Source organism: Zingiber officinale, chromosome 5A (assembly GCF_018446385.1).
Source record: "Zingiber officinale cultivar Zhangliang chromosome 5A, Zo_v1.1, whole genome shotgun sequence".
NCBI classification, from domain to species: domain Eukaryota; kingdom Viridiplantae; phylum Streptophyta; class Magnoliopsida; order Zingiberales; family Zingiberaceae; genus Zingiber; species Zingiber officinale.
In genome coordinates, this window is record NC_055994.1 from 38,569,016 (window position 1) to 38,584,102 (window position 15,087).

Sequence of the window (15,087 nt, forward strand, 5' to 3'; positions counted from 1 at the left end):
GAGATACGTACATGACCCAACACATGTGCTGGCAGATATCCCAGTTCCAGTTCAGCCTGACATTACTTATGAGGAGGTTCCGGTACGGATTCTCGACTGGAAAGAGCGTCAATTGCGGAACAAGACTATCCGGCTGGTTAAAGTCGGATGGCAGCATCATTCGGACGAGGATGCTACTTGGGAGCTTGAGGATACGATTCGAGCTCGATATCCCCATCTTTTTACGTGAGGTATGTGATTCAATTTACCGTTCAGCATTTATACTTTTTATATCTGTTGTTAGTACTTACTGATGGTAGATAACAAAATTTGGGGACCAAATTTTTATTAGTGGGGGAGAATGTAAACTACCGGAAATAGGAGAATATTAATAAGGGAATTTTCCAGAATTTTTGGATATTTTTCGGAAATTTTCCGGAGCTTGTACGAACGAGTTAACGGGGATAAAAACGGGGTCGGAAAAGCCTGTTTTGGCTACCTTATTTAAATAAGGAAAAGTTGAATTTCTTAATTCCTTTTTCTTTATTTATTTTCTTTTTCTTCATTTTTGTTGTCGCCGTTCACTTCTTCTCCCCGACACCGAGCCGTGCCTCTCCTTGCCCTAACCGCCCGCGCCCTTCTTCTCCTTTTATTCTGCTTCATTTCCTCTCTTTTCCTCTCACGCCGAAGCCTTTTTCCCTCTGCCCCTTTCCAGCGCCGCCGACCCGAGTAGCACCGCCGCAAACCGTGCCCTAGCCTCAGCCCGCGACACCCGACTCCAGCGACGCCACTTCCTTGCCTCTGCCGCCGTCGAACGGAGAGTGCCAGTCACCCTTTCCTCTGCCCTCGAGCCCGAGCACAGCCGACAGCCAAGCCCTAGTTTCCCGATCGCTTCTGCCCTAGCGCCGGTTGCCACTACTTTTGTGCCAGCCGACGCCACTGCCCTAGTGCTCTCTGCCTTGGTCAAATCCACGGTGAGGTGTAGCTTGGTTGGAAATTCTGTATGTTTAAGAATGTGGATTAATTACTGTTTTGGTTTGTTCATTTTGTTCCAGCAGCAAATTATCTTTGCTGGCTGTAAACAATCCTAATTGGGCAACCACTTTGTGACTTCCAGCAGCGGTTGAATTGAGGTAAGGTTTATGGTTTTGATCTTTGTGTTAGATTATTTCTAGTTGTGTTAGCAATAATTATTGATTTAGGTTTAGAAGTTGTATAACAGTGTAGTTGGGGTTAATGAAACTAACCCTAACTGGTCAGTGGATTAGAAATTAGTTTAGCTATTTGTTTATAATTAAATTGGCTAAACTGTACGATTTAACACAGGACTTTGACGCGAGACGAGTATCTCGGAGTCAGATTGGACCTTTCTAGATCCAGAGGCGGGTACTTTTGATTTATTGTCTTTGATATGCTTAGTAGTGAAATTAACAATTTGCATTAATTGTGTTTTCTTATTTGTTTCGGTTAATCACTGCCCGATACATGTTACCTGCTTGATTGATTGTTTGTTTGTATCTCGTATTGATACCTATCTGATTTCACATGCTCATGGGTAGTGATATAACCATGTTTTACCATGTCAGGACCTAGGTTTGATACCTTATTTGATCAGTATACCTTGATAGGATTTATTTACTTTGGTGCACATTATTATATGTCCAGAGATTGATTTAGCATATTACCATGCTTAGTGACATGCACCATTCGCATGATTGCATGCTGTGTGAGAGATTGCTCCATTATTGTCGAGCACTTTGCCAGTTTTCATCACTGTTCGGTGCTCCATTGTGACGCTCATGGGTAGCGTGACACAGCGTGGTAGCACGTCAGTTTGACTCTTCCGGTGCTCCGTTGGTCCGCAGCGTGTAGCACGTTAGAGATCCCTCCCTGTCACAGTGTACCGGGAGATGAGAGCATTGCGCTCCCCCCTTTATGATTTGGGTAGGAGTATGTGTGTACTCCGACAGCATCCCGTCCACTCGGTCACTCATCAGGGGTAGTGATGTAGAGTGCACGGTCGTCACAGCCCTACCCACTCGATCCCACTTTTGTTGTGAGTTGGCTGACTGGCATCAGGGGTGACCATGACATTGGCATCATATGCATGATGCATTTATTGCTTGTGTTTGTGTTTGTTGCATTTATATGTTGCATGTTGTTTGGATACCTATGTTTGAGATGCATACATGTTTTTTATACTTTTCGGACTGTTTGTCCTTTTTACCGGGTCCTGGTTAGTACAGTTTCTCTCCTATTTACTTCGATTTGCATTTACCTTTATTTTATCAGGAGACTGTACGCATGATTAGTGCTAGGTGTTATTTCCTTACTTTGCATATCAACTGTACCTGCTGAGTGTTGGACTCACCTCGCCTCCATTGTTGTTATATTTCAGGATGATGCTGTCAGGAGAGAGTTCTAGTTGCTGGTCCCCTGAAGACCCGAAGACTTACGGATCTACTGGTTTTGTTTTGTTTCTTTTTTGACTGTGTTTTAGACTTGGTTTGTTTGGATACTTGGATGTTGTATGGATTTTTGTGATGATGACAGATTTTTATTCGATATGTTTTTACTACATGCCTGCCTGGACGACAGAAGAGGTGAGTAAATCGAATTTTGAGCTTTATGAGTGTAGTGGAGTAGGGTTGATTTCGAGTCAGAGTATTATTGTGATGTTACTATTATTAACTGCGTGGATGTGATAGCCAGAGGCTGAAAATATATATATATAAACTGCGTGGTGATTGTTTTATTTATTGTTATGATTCCAGCCGCCTGTGGCTGAGGTATTTGTGTTATGTAGAAGTTTTAGATTGTCCGCCGTACAAGGAAGATGCTGTCGAAATTTCTTCGGACAGGGACTCCTCTAGGGCGTGACACCTATAGTACCAGTTTAATCCTCTATAATTTTTAAAAGCAGAAATGTTTGAACCGTTAGACTTTCTCAATCTTTCTATTTCTTCTTTTAATTTTTCATTTTCAAGTTTCAATTTATCAAAATCCTCTATTAGACATGATTTTGCCAAAATTCTTTTTGTTTCTAGAATTTTATTTTTTAATTTGATATTTTTATTTTCTAATTTATACATGGATTTTGTCATAGCTTTAATACCAAAGTAAGTTGATCAGGAGGTAAGAGACATACCTCACTTACCATATCGGACTTGAAGCCTGATTCTCCCCCTGCTTCGCTGCATTCATCTGAGGTCGCTCCCCCTTCATCGATGCTGGGTTCTAATGTACTTTGCCCTTCATAGCTTGCCATCAGTGCTATCCCGACATATTCTTGAATCTCGGACTCAACTGATGAACTATCGTCCCAAGTTGCTTTTAGATTCTTGTGCTTCTTGGGTATCTTGCCTTTGTCCTTCTTTAGTTCTGGACAGTCTTCTTTTAAGTATCCTTCCCTTTGACACTGGTAGCAGCGCATCCTTCTTTTATTTCTTGGATTCTTTTTATTCTACATTTCTTTAAACTTATTAGATCTAAAAAACTTTTTAAAGTTTCTTACCATATATGCTTCCTGATCCTCTTCTGAATCTGACTCGGGTTCATCCTTCTTGGTTGCGTTTAGTGTGATCATCTGGCTTAGTTCCTTTGTTGTCCCTGCACACCTAGTTTCATGTAACTCAAGAGTAGAGAACAATACTTCTAAAGTACTTACCTCCAGGTCTTATGAAATATAGTAGGTGTCGACGATTGATGTCCATTCTGGAGTTCTAGGAAATGCATTGAGTGCGTAGCGTATGGTGTCCCGGTTTGTTATCGTTTCACCGAGGTTCTTGAGACCAGTAATCAATTCCTTTAACTTCGTGTGTAGATCGGCTACCTTCTCACCTTTTTCCAGATGGATGTTCGTTAGTTTGTTCCGGAGGATGTCTCTTCTAGCCAGTTTTGCTTCGGATGTCCCTTCGTGGAGTTCCAGGAACTTCTCCCAGAGTTCTTTGGCCGACGAGTAGCTTCCGATGCGGTTGACTTCTTGAGGCGGCAACACGCTCAGCAGGTAATATTCCGCACAGTTTTCGCTACGGAATCACTCTGCTCCTTCTTTGTCCACTGGCTCTCTTCTTTTTCTTCTCCATTCTGATTCGTCAGAGCTACAAAGTCATACTTTATAATTAACCGAAGTTCGAAATAAGTTTTTAGGAATACCTCCATATGACGCTTCCAATGTGCGAAGTCCCCCTCAAATTTTGGTGGAACGATGCTTGGTCTGACCATCTCGTTGCTTCGATCGACGGTTAGTCCTCCTGAAGCGTCCTCGCTCTGATACCACTTATTGGACCCTTTGGAGGTCGGCAAGAGGGGAGGGGTAAATTGCCCTGAAATAAAAATCTAACCTTTCTCGGATATATTAACTAATTAACAGACACTTGTAATAATAAAAAGAAGAGACTAAATAAAAACAAACAGACACAGAGGGTTTACTTGGTTTGCAATCAAGAGATTGTTAATCCAAGGAAAAGACGGCGCAGTATCTGATAATCTCCTCTGGGCGGAGTAGTCTCTTACAATGTTGAGAGCACTGCCAGAAAAGTAAAGCACTAAGAAACTGATTACAAGTGAGTTAATTAATCTGTACAAATTAGTGTTATATTTATAGCACTGGTCGGGGCACCCCGAAGGGTTTCGGGCGCCCTGGGGGGATAAAATTTTATCCCCCAACGTTCAGATCGAGTCAAAACTCGATCTGGTAAAAATCCACTTCCGGGCGCCCGGAATAGTTCCGGGCACCCGGACGGTCCGGGTGCCCGGACCACTTAAGTCAACCCAGTTGACTTTTTGTGGTCCGGTTCCACTGCTCCGGTTCAGCTCATCTCGGTCCGGGTCTTCTGTTCCGGCTCCGCTAGCTTGGGTGATCTCGGCCATTCGGAATAGGGCTCACCCGAACCCAAATCCCGGCCTTTTCCTCGAGCAGCCTTCCTTCCTGGTTTCTCGTCCCTCGAACGTCGCATACGTTCTTCTCATCCGCCAGTGTACTCTTCCGCGGTCACCTCGTCCCTCGGACGCACTGAGCTCGTCGGCTCTCTCCCGTGCCGTCCTTCTCACTAGCCGCGTCTTCCGCTCGACTTCCTGTGTTCCTAAGCTCCTGTACACTTAGACACAAGGGTTAGACAAAACATGATCTAACTTAACTCGTTTAATCACATCAAAACAACTTGGGGTTCCAATAACGAGAAAGTCAAGATCCGACCTAACCTGTCCGTGGCTATTATCTTGTATGACTTGGTCCCTCTATCCTTGACATCTAGGTTGATCAATGAGGCATAGACCGTGTCATCCTCTTATCAACCTTTGTGTTTCTTGATCTCTAAGTAAACACACTCAATAAAATAAGCTCAATATCTCATATTGACTCATTTGCGCATGATCATGCTTTTTTGTGTTCTACTAATCAAGGGGCCCACAGATATCGCTTCTGTCATATGGAAGGGATAGATTCCATCTATATCACTCACATCTTTCCGCATAATTCATTGCATACCCAGTGATCGACTTTATTGTCCACCTTGTTACAGGTGACGTTTGTCGATACCAAAGTACACAATCCTTATGCAGGGAACCATAATGACTTCAGGTCAAAGGACTATTCATACCAATAGTCACATGAGAATGTTTATGACACTCATATAACGATTCATGAAACATTCTCATAGCGGATCATTCAGTATATATTCTCTAATATATATCCATGTGTCAATCTGATATCTCATATCCATGAGTTATGAGATCAAGTCATCCATTGACCTACATGCTAGTCTCAGCATATTAATATTGTCCTTTGTATATTAATGCTTGACTAGGAATAGTTAAGAGTAGTATTCTCTACAATATCTCACTATCAATTCAACCAATTGATATATTGTAGAAAAGAACCTACTACTCAATACATTATTATACTTATTCAATTGGCACTGAACTGAAATAAATATAATAACTAACTTTGTATTTTATTAATAATGATATATGATACAATAATGTGCCCTTTACAATCATCTCATAATTGGTACTAGGGCAAATACTAACATTTAATACATACAATCATGCACATATAAAAATGCCCTCGACATGTTCGAGGGTCCAATCACACACAATAACATTAGGGTCATAATAGTTGGATCTGTTAGAGTGTATACTAAAAGCCTAGCTTTTGGTATAAACATTTATCTAGAAATAAGAATCACATTGGTCAAATGTCTACATTTATGATAAATGTAGTTGCTCAATTAATTTATATTGTAGATAACATGGTGTGTGGTGTCACATACAGAAGATCATGTTATCGGTTCCTTATAAATTATAAATAGTAGCTCACGACCAAGATGGAAAGGAACAAACCATTGGAAGGTCGTAGTGTAATTAGGAATTAGTTTATCTTAACTATATAATTACACTAGTACACTTAGAGTGTATTGAGTAGGACCATTTGAGGTCGTTCCTTTTATACTGACTTTATAAAGGAACAAAGACCTCAGTTATTATGGAAGTGTGTGCTCTTAATCCTAATATAATAACAAGCACATATATTTGATATTTATTTCTTTAATTTATCAATGGGTGAGATTTAGTTCAATAAGTTGGGAAATGATATCACTTATAGTGTGTGTTGTTGATTATAGAAGGAAACTGTGTCCTAGTGATCTAGGTTGAGAATGTCCCCAAGAGGAGCTCATAAGGATTGTCATGTTAAACCCTGCAGGTGGACTTAGTCCGACATGACGATGAAGTTGAGTGGTACTACTCTTGGAGCTAGATATTAATTAAGCGAGTTGTCAGTAACTTACTTAATTAGTGGACATTTGTTATCTTAAACACAGGGAGACTAACACACTCATAATAAGAAGGAGCCCAAAATGTAATTTGGGATTGGTGCGGTAGTTCAATAATAGTTCTTTAGTGGAATGAATTATTATTGATGAAATTAAGTTATGTGTTCGGGGCGAACACGGGATGCTTAATTTCATCGGGAGACCAAAACCAATTCCTCCTCTCGGTCCCTATCGTAGCCTCTAGTATATAGAGATTTATACCCACCGCATACCCACCTTCTTACCCATCCAATGGGGCCGGCCAAGCTAGCTTGGAACCCAAGCTAGGGCCGGCCAAGACCAAGTGGATGAGCTATGTAGGTGGCCGGCCAAAGCTTGGGTCCCAAGCTTAGGTGGCCGACCACTAGAATATTAAAAAGGATTTTTATTAAAATTATTTCTTATGTGGATATCATGATTTTAAAAGAGAGTTTAAAAATTAAAAATTTCCTTTTATAACTTTCTACAAAAGATTAAGAGAAGAGATTAATCTCTTTCCTTATTTGTAGTTTAAAAGGATGATTTTAATTTTTGGTAAAAACTTTCCTTATTTGTAAATCATCTACATGTTTAAAAAGAGAGTTTAAAATTTGAAATCTTTCCTTATTTGTTGTTTAAAGGAGGATTTTAAATTTTAAGAAAACTTTCCTTTTTAACCATGTTCATGATTTAAAAGAGAGTTTAAAATTAAATATTCTCTTTTATAAGTTTCTACAAAAGATTAAGAAAAGATTTGATATCTTTCCTTATTTGTAGATTAAAAGAGATTTTAATTTTTTAGAGATAACTTTCTTTTTATCCACATGTTAAAAGAAAGATTTTAATTTATTAAATTTCCTTTTTATAAACCAATCATGAAGGGATAAAATTATTGGAGAAATTTTATAAATTTCCGGAAGCAAATAAGGAAGTTTTAATTGGTGTTTAAAATTTTATTTGCTTGGAAGTTTATTGTTGTGGCCGGCCATTGAAAGTTGAGAAGAGAAAAATTATTTTTAATTAAATAAATTTTCCTTTTCATGGCAAAAGAATTAAGGAAGTTTTTATTTAAATTTCCTTATTTGCCAAGACCAAGGATTATAAAAGAGGGGGTAGAGGTGCCTTCATGGATGAACAACTCTATTATTTTTCTCCCTCTTTTCTTCCTTGGGTGTGGCCGGCCCTTTATTTCCTCTCCTCTCCTTTGTGTGGCTGAAACCTTCTCTTGGTGGAGATAGCTTTGGTGGCCGGAACTAAGAAGGAGAAGAAGGAGAGAAAAGAAGCCTCTTTTCTAGCATCCCTTGGAGCATGGTGGTGGTGGCCGAACCTCTTCATCCTAGGAGAAGTTTTGATGGCCGAAACTTGCAAGGAAGAAGAAGGTCCTTGGTGGTTCTCATCTCGGAAGATCGTTGCCCACACAACGTCCGAGGTTAGAAGAGGAATACGGTAGAAGATCAAGAGGTCTTTCTAAAAGGTATAACTAGTAATTTTTGTTTCCGCATCATACTAGTTATTTTTGGAAATAATACTAAATACAAGAGGCATACGATTCTAGAGTTTCGAATTTGTTTTCGATATAGTGTTCTTTTGTTTTTCTTTCCCTTGTGATTTGATTGTTCTTTTCGGTTAACCTAAAGTTATTTTAGGAAATTAAATATTATCTTTCCATAAAAGGTTTTGTCTAGTCGGTGGTGGTTGCTCCCATATCCAAGAAGGTCGTGTGCCTCGCCACGTCAGTACTGGGAACCAATTATGAAAATTAATATTTAATGGAATTAATAACTTAAGGTGATTTGGGTCGAACGTGTTAAGTTCCGCAGGAGACCCAAGTCAAAACCTAAAAGAACGAATAGATTAAGTTTTGGATCAAACGTGTTAAGTTCCGCAGGCGATCCAAAATTTAATTTAAAAGAACACATGGTAGCTAGGAAAAGGTTCAGACCTTTGTACAAAATTTTTGTACAGTGGAACCTCTAGGTTTTCCGAGTAGCAACCAACAGGATCTAGGATGCCTACAACCACAGAGTTTAATCTATTTGCACATCCTACTATTATTCTGCCCAAAATATGTATGACATGTGCATAATTAAACTGAAAACCAAACACACAGAGACAAACCCTACCTCTGATACCAATTGTTGGTTGCTACTTGGAATATCGTACTGGTTCCCCTGTATAAAAATTTTGTACAAGTCCCGAACCTTCCCTAACAACCTATTGTGTTCTTTAGAAATTAAATTTGAAATTGTAAACAGAACTTAACATTATTGATTCTAAATTCAACTTATCTGTTCTTAGAGGTTTAGACTTGGATCGCAAAGGATTCTTAACATTATTAATCCAAATCCATCCATATTACAAATTTGATTAAATATTTATTTCAGAGATTGACTTCCAGGTTAAACATGGTGAGACACTAGACCTTCTTGGTTATGGGAGCATCCACCACTTCCTAGACAAAGCCTTTCAACAGAATTCAATATTTAATCTCCTTATAGTAACTCTAGGTTTAACCATTAAGAACAATCGAATCACAAGATCGAAAAAATAAAAGAAACACAAAATCGAATCATAAATTCGAAACCTAGAATCGTTAGCCTCTTGTGTTTGGTATTTCAAAATCCATACAAAGAAAACTAGTATGATGCGGAATAAGACAACTAGTTATACCTTTCTTTGTAGCTTATAAACCTCACGTTCTTCTATTGTATTCCTCTTCTTATCTTGGATATCGTGTGGGCGACAATCTACCAAGACGAGACTCCACCAAAATCTTCTTCTTCTTCCTACCAAGTTTCAGCCACCAACAATCTCCTAGAGATGAAGAACTTCGGCCACCAACCAAGCTCCAAGGGATGCTTAGAAACAATGCCTCCTATCTCTCCTTCTTCCTTTAACAAGATCCGGCCACCTTGAACTGATGCCGCCGACCACCAAGGAAGAAGAATAGGAGGAAGAAGAGGGCCGACCACCACCAACGAAGAGAGGAGAAGAATAATAGATGTGTTATTTTTTGAGGCACCTCTACCCTCTCTTTTATATTCCTTGGTCTTGGCAAATAAGGAAAGTTTTAAACATAATTAAAACTTCCTTATATTCCTTGCCAATGTCTAAGAAGGAAAATTTAATTAAAACTTCCTTATAAACCTTTAATGGTTGACCCTTACCTTGACCTCTAAACAAGGAAAGTTTTAAACAAAAATTAAAATTTCCTTAATTATTTCTGGTAAGAAATTTTAATTAAAAAATTTCTTTCTTTCAATCCCTTTATGGTTGGTTATAAAAGGAAAGTTTTATAAATTAAAATCTCTCTTTTAAAACATGTGGATGGTTACAAAAAGGAAAGTTTTATCAAAAATTAAAATCTTCCTTTAAACTACAAATAAGGAAAGATATCAAACCTTTCTCTTAATCCTTTGTAGAAAACTATAAAAGGAAAGATTTATAATTTTAAACTCTCTTTCAATGTGAATGTGGCAGGCCACCCTTGACTGAGCTCCAAGCTAGGGCCGACCACAACTTGGACTCATCTAACCTTGGTTTGGCCGACCCTAGCTTGGGCTTCCAAGCTTGGCTTGGCCGGCCACCTTAAGGTGGGTAAGAAGTTGGGTTTGGTGGATATAAGACTTTATAAATAAGAGGCTACGATAGGAATCGAGAGGAGGAATTGGTTTTGGTCTCTCGATGAGCTTGAGCTTCCCGTGTTCACCCCAAACACCCAACTCAAGTTCATCAATAATATCTCATTCCACTAAAGAGTTATTATTGCACTACCGCACCAATCTCATATTACTATATGGGCTCCTTCTTATCATGAGTGCGTTAGTCTCCCTGTGTTTAAGATATAGAATGTCCACTAATTAAATGAGTTGCTGACAACTCACTTAATTAATATCTAGTCCCAAGAGTAGTACCACTCAACTTCATTGTCATGCCGGACTAAGTCCACCGCAGGGTTTACATGATAATCCTTATGAGCTCCTCAAGGAGACATCATCAACCTATATTACTAGGACACAGTTTCATTTTATAATCAACAACGCACCATATAAATAATATCATTTCCCAACTTATCGGGCCTATTGATTTAACGAACTAAATCGCACCATTTGATAAGTTAAAGAAATAAATATTAAGTATATGTGTTTGGTATTATATCATGATTAAGAGTACACACTTCCATAATAACAGAGGTATTGTTCTTTTATATAGTCAGTATAAAAAGATAGTACCTCAAATGGTCTTGCTCAATACACTCATACTGTACTAGTGTAATTTATTAGTCAAGATAAACTAATACCTAATTACACTACAATCACTCCAATGGTTTGTCTCATTCAATCTTGATTGTGAGCAACTGTTTATAATTTATAAGAAACTGATAACATAATCTTCTGTGTGTGACACGACACACCATGTTATCTACAATATAAATTAAATGGACAACTACACTTAACATAAATATAGACATTTGACCAATGTGATTCTTATAAATGTTTATACAAAAAGCTAGACTTTTAGTATACATTCCAACAGGCTACGCAGGGAAACCAAAGTTGTAGTAACAATTCCAAAAACCAGGATGGAGTAATTCAAGATCGGGTAAAACTCACCTAGGGAGCAAGGCAGCTTGGCAAAGAAGATAGGACTTAGCCTGAAGAAGGATAGCACATCCTCGGTCAGCAATCTCATTAAATACAGTCTCCAACACCTTAGTTGAGCCAGAGCCTCTGTGAAGAGGGGATCAATACTGAAGTCTCCCACGTAAGGTGCTGCAGGAAGCACTCGTTGCCACTTGGTGGCCCATTCCACATCGAAAGGAAATTTAAGGAAAAAATATTTATCCTTCCAATTCGCGTTGGAGGAGGGAATGGGACAAAAGAAAGTAGTGCGGGTACGGGTATGAAACAAGCCCTCGCCTTGCTGGCAAGGAGTAAAGAAATAGTGGAATAGGTGGGCAAACTAGGATATGTCACAGACTTCACACAGGACCACAAATCCTAATAGGATCCTTATAGAATTGGAAGTTAGTTGACCCAGAGAGATTCTGAAATAGCGACTTACGTCAGAGAATAAAGGGTGAATGAGGAAGCGAAGCCCCGCGATGAATTGCTCCTTATAAAAAGTGGCATATCCTTCGGGAGGAGAAGAGGCCTGGTAAAGAAAGTTAGGAATAATGATATGCATGTCTTCTGAGATTTCATAGCTGAAACGGAGATCATCCAAATCCACACCAACGAAAGAAGAGACTCCGGGGGGATAAATGATAGTAGAAAAGCCATAGGAAGGATGTAAGTATGAGGCAAAGGACAAGAGGATGAGGCAGAAGGCAAGAGGAAGCGAAAGGCCAGAGGGAGCAGAGAGCGAGAGCAGAAGGAAGAAGCAGGCGAAAAAATCCCAAGGGATAGAAGAGGAGGCCTATTTATAGCCGATACTCATGAGGGTATTATGGTCAACCACCATCCAACGACTTACAATAAAAGCAGTTTAGGTTATCCAAGAAAAAGGAGCCGCAAGATCATCACAGAAAACGAAGCTAAAGGAAGGGGTTGGGGAAAGTAAACGACACGATATACGAGGATCATCATGAGGCATGGTTACCTCGGAAAAGAACGCCACTGTAATACGAGTCCTTTGAGATCTTCGTATTCTTTCTCTCTCTCTCTCTCGCCTTTGCTTGTTAAGTTCGAGGGGCAAGCTCAGTTAGGGCACCAGGTCGGGACACTAAGAGATCAGAAGCACAGGGCAAAGACACTATTCAGAATGCCATCGTGGTCAAAACAGATCCTGAGTCGGGAAGCAAGTAGGTCTCGGTGGGAAGCATAGTAAAATAAGGAAATCTTAAGTAATTGCATATAGATTTCCTAAGATTAAGTAACTTCCAGCAAAAGCAGATAGGAAACATTTGCATATGACAAGTTTTACATCAAGGTCAGGGGCCTGAAGGAGGTACAACGTCTGGGGGAGGTAATGAAGAAACTAAGAAGTCGTTATCGGTAATGAAATTAGGGAAGGCTCCATCAGGAAGTTCTTTCACCAGGCGCGCCCTGCCCAGGAAATTATCTGAGGGGGCAGAGCGAAGAAGGCCTTGCTCAAACAATTGGCGTACAGCACCCACACCCCCATAGTATATCATCAGGTTAATTAAGTCGCCTATCTTCTTCATGAAAAGCGGAGATTTAATGTAGGCGAGTCTATAGGCTCTGAGGCGATTAGTCTCGCCCAACCGGTATTTCGCCAGCTCGGCCTTTAGCTTATCCACATCAGCCAGAGCCAACACCTTCTCTTGTTTAAGGGTGGAGACATCTTCCTGGGCCTTGAAAAGATTTGCTTGTAGGGACTTGATGGTGGCTTGGTCGATGTTCCACTGATCCTTCAGAGCCCTTTCCCGATCGTTGCTCGTAGCCAGGTCTGTTTGGGCAACACCCAACTCTTTCTGCAGGACCTTATAAGATTTCTGAAGCGCCTCCAGATCTGCAGAAAGAGTGGCCAGCTTTGATTCTCTCTCATCCAGATCGGTCGCAAGTTGGCGACGACGCTGCCCTTCTGAGTTCAGTTTCGATTCACTAGTCTACAGGGCTGCTTGTAGTTCCTTTATCTTTTCGGAGGACACCTAAGCCAGATTCCTAGCTGACCGAGCGGACTCCCCTACCATGTGAAGATAAGAATCCAGAGGGTCATCCGAAGTTGAAGGGTCCAGTGGATCGCGAGGAGTTAGTGGCAACTCCAATTCTCGAACACGAGCCTTCAGTGACTCGTTCTCTCTCAGCAGATCTGTGAGCTCAAGCCCATGGAGCAGGCCTACCCGGGAAAAGGAAAAGGGTCAGAATCAATTTCGGATAGTCAGACTAGGAAAAGGAAGACTCACTGATAGAATATGTTGAGAAGCCAGGTCTAGTCCTTCCAACGGCAAGCCTCCCCAGAACTGCTCATTAGCTGACCGCCAGGAGGTGGCGCAGGCCCCCTGCAGTTGAATCTGGCCGCAGACAGGAGAAGTGCCACTAGCTTCTGTTAAGTCCACTGCCGCATCCAATTCAGTTACTGAGGGCAGGCTCTAGGAAGCTGTGAAATCGTATTTACTCCTGGACCGTGCCCTGATGCGAGCAGATGAGGAGGAGGGGGCAACAGGAGGAATAGATGGGGTTGCAGAACTCTCGGGCTGGTCTTCAGCAGAGGGGCCAACCTGCTCGGGGACTAAGGCCCGGACGGGAGTAGGTGCAGGGACTTCTGCCATGAGAGGAGACTCCGGGATAGGGGTCTTAGCCATTTTAGCCCTGACCTTGGTCCCTTTGGAGGAAGTCTGCCTGAGAGGAGGAAGCAAAGGGGAAGATTGAATCGAAGGCATGACTCTTTTCCGCTTCCATTGGAGGCGCAGGCACTTATCTGGAGGCGGAGAAAGAGTCTGCTCTTCCTCGATTGGTTCCAGAGTTACAGAGCCGTCCTCAAGGAGGGCAGCTTCCAGAAGGAGTGGGGTGGAGGACTCTGTCGGTTCCTCCGTTGTTCCACTGGAAAGAGTTGTTGAGGGACTGGCGAGGCCTTTCGTAACTTCTTCTCCTACGACCCTCAAAATGTCGCTGGGCAGCTTGGCTGAGTCAGCCGAGTAGGCCCGAAACATAGCAGCCTCCGCAAAGCAAGAAGGAAATACCTCAATTAGCGAAGACTAGCGAAAGGAAAAGCAAAGTCTTACTAAATGGAGCTCCTATAGCCGCGGAGATCGGGCTAAGTCCAAAAAATGTAAAAAGCCTTCTCGCAGTATTACGGCTAGGAGAAGGCGGACTCCCTTTAGTTTCTCAGAAGCTGTATAGCATATAGGTTGGTGCTTATGATCGGGCAGTTCAAAAGATGAAGGAAGGTTGGAGTGCCATTTGATCGGCCACGACACCAACTCAGGTAGTCTAATGAAGAAGCAGCGGGATTTCCATCCTTTGTTGGAAGAGGGCATATCAGAGAAAAATTTACACCCGACCAGAGATTGCACCATGAACACGCCGGGCTCGGATCATTTGAGAGAGTAGAAGTGGTGGAAAAGCTGGGCAGTTAAAGGAATTTGGTATACCCGACAGAGGATGACCATTCCGCAGATAGCGCGAAAGGCATTGGGAGCGAACTAGGAAAGTGGGATACCGAAATATTGGCTCAAGGAAGAGAAAAATGGGTGAAGAGGAAAACAAAGACCTCCAAAGAGTTGGTCCTTGAAAAAAGTTACAAAGCCTTGGGGAGGGAAAGATGGGTGTTCGTCCGGTCTGGGAGGTCATAGTTGGTAATCGTCGGTAAGATGCAAGCTAGCATGGATCTGGGACAAGTCGCTGTTATCCAA

At 41.2% G+C, this 15,087-nt stretch overlaps 1 long non-coding RNA gene across 1 annotated transcript; it reads left to right on the plus strand.

The window, feature by feature from the left end:
- The first annotated feature begins 855 nt into the window (after nucleotides 1-855).
- Nucleotides 856-2,427, plus strand: LOC121982758. Its single transcript, XR_006112237.1, has 3 exons — nucleotides 856-953; nucleotides 1,038-1,112; nucleotides 2,378-2,427. It is a non-coding gene; the product is annotated as an uncharacterized LOC121982758 (long non-coding RNA).
- The last annotated feature ends 12,660 nt before the right edge of the window (nucleotides 2,428-15,087 follow it).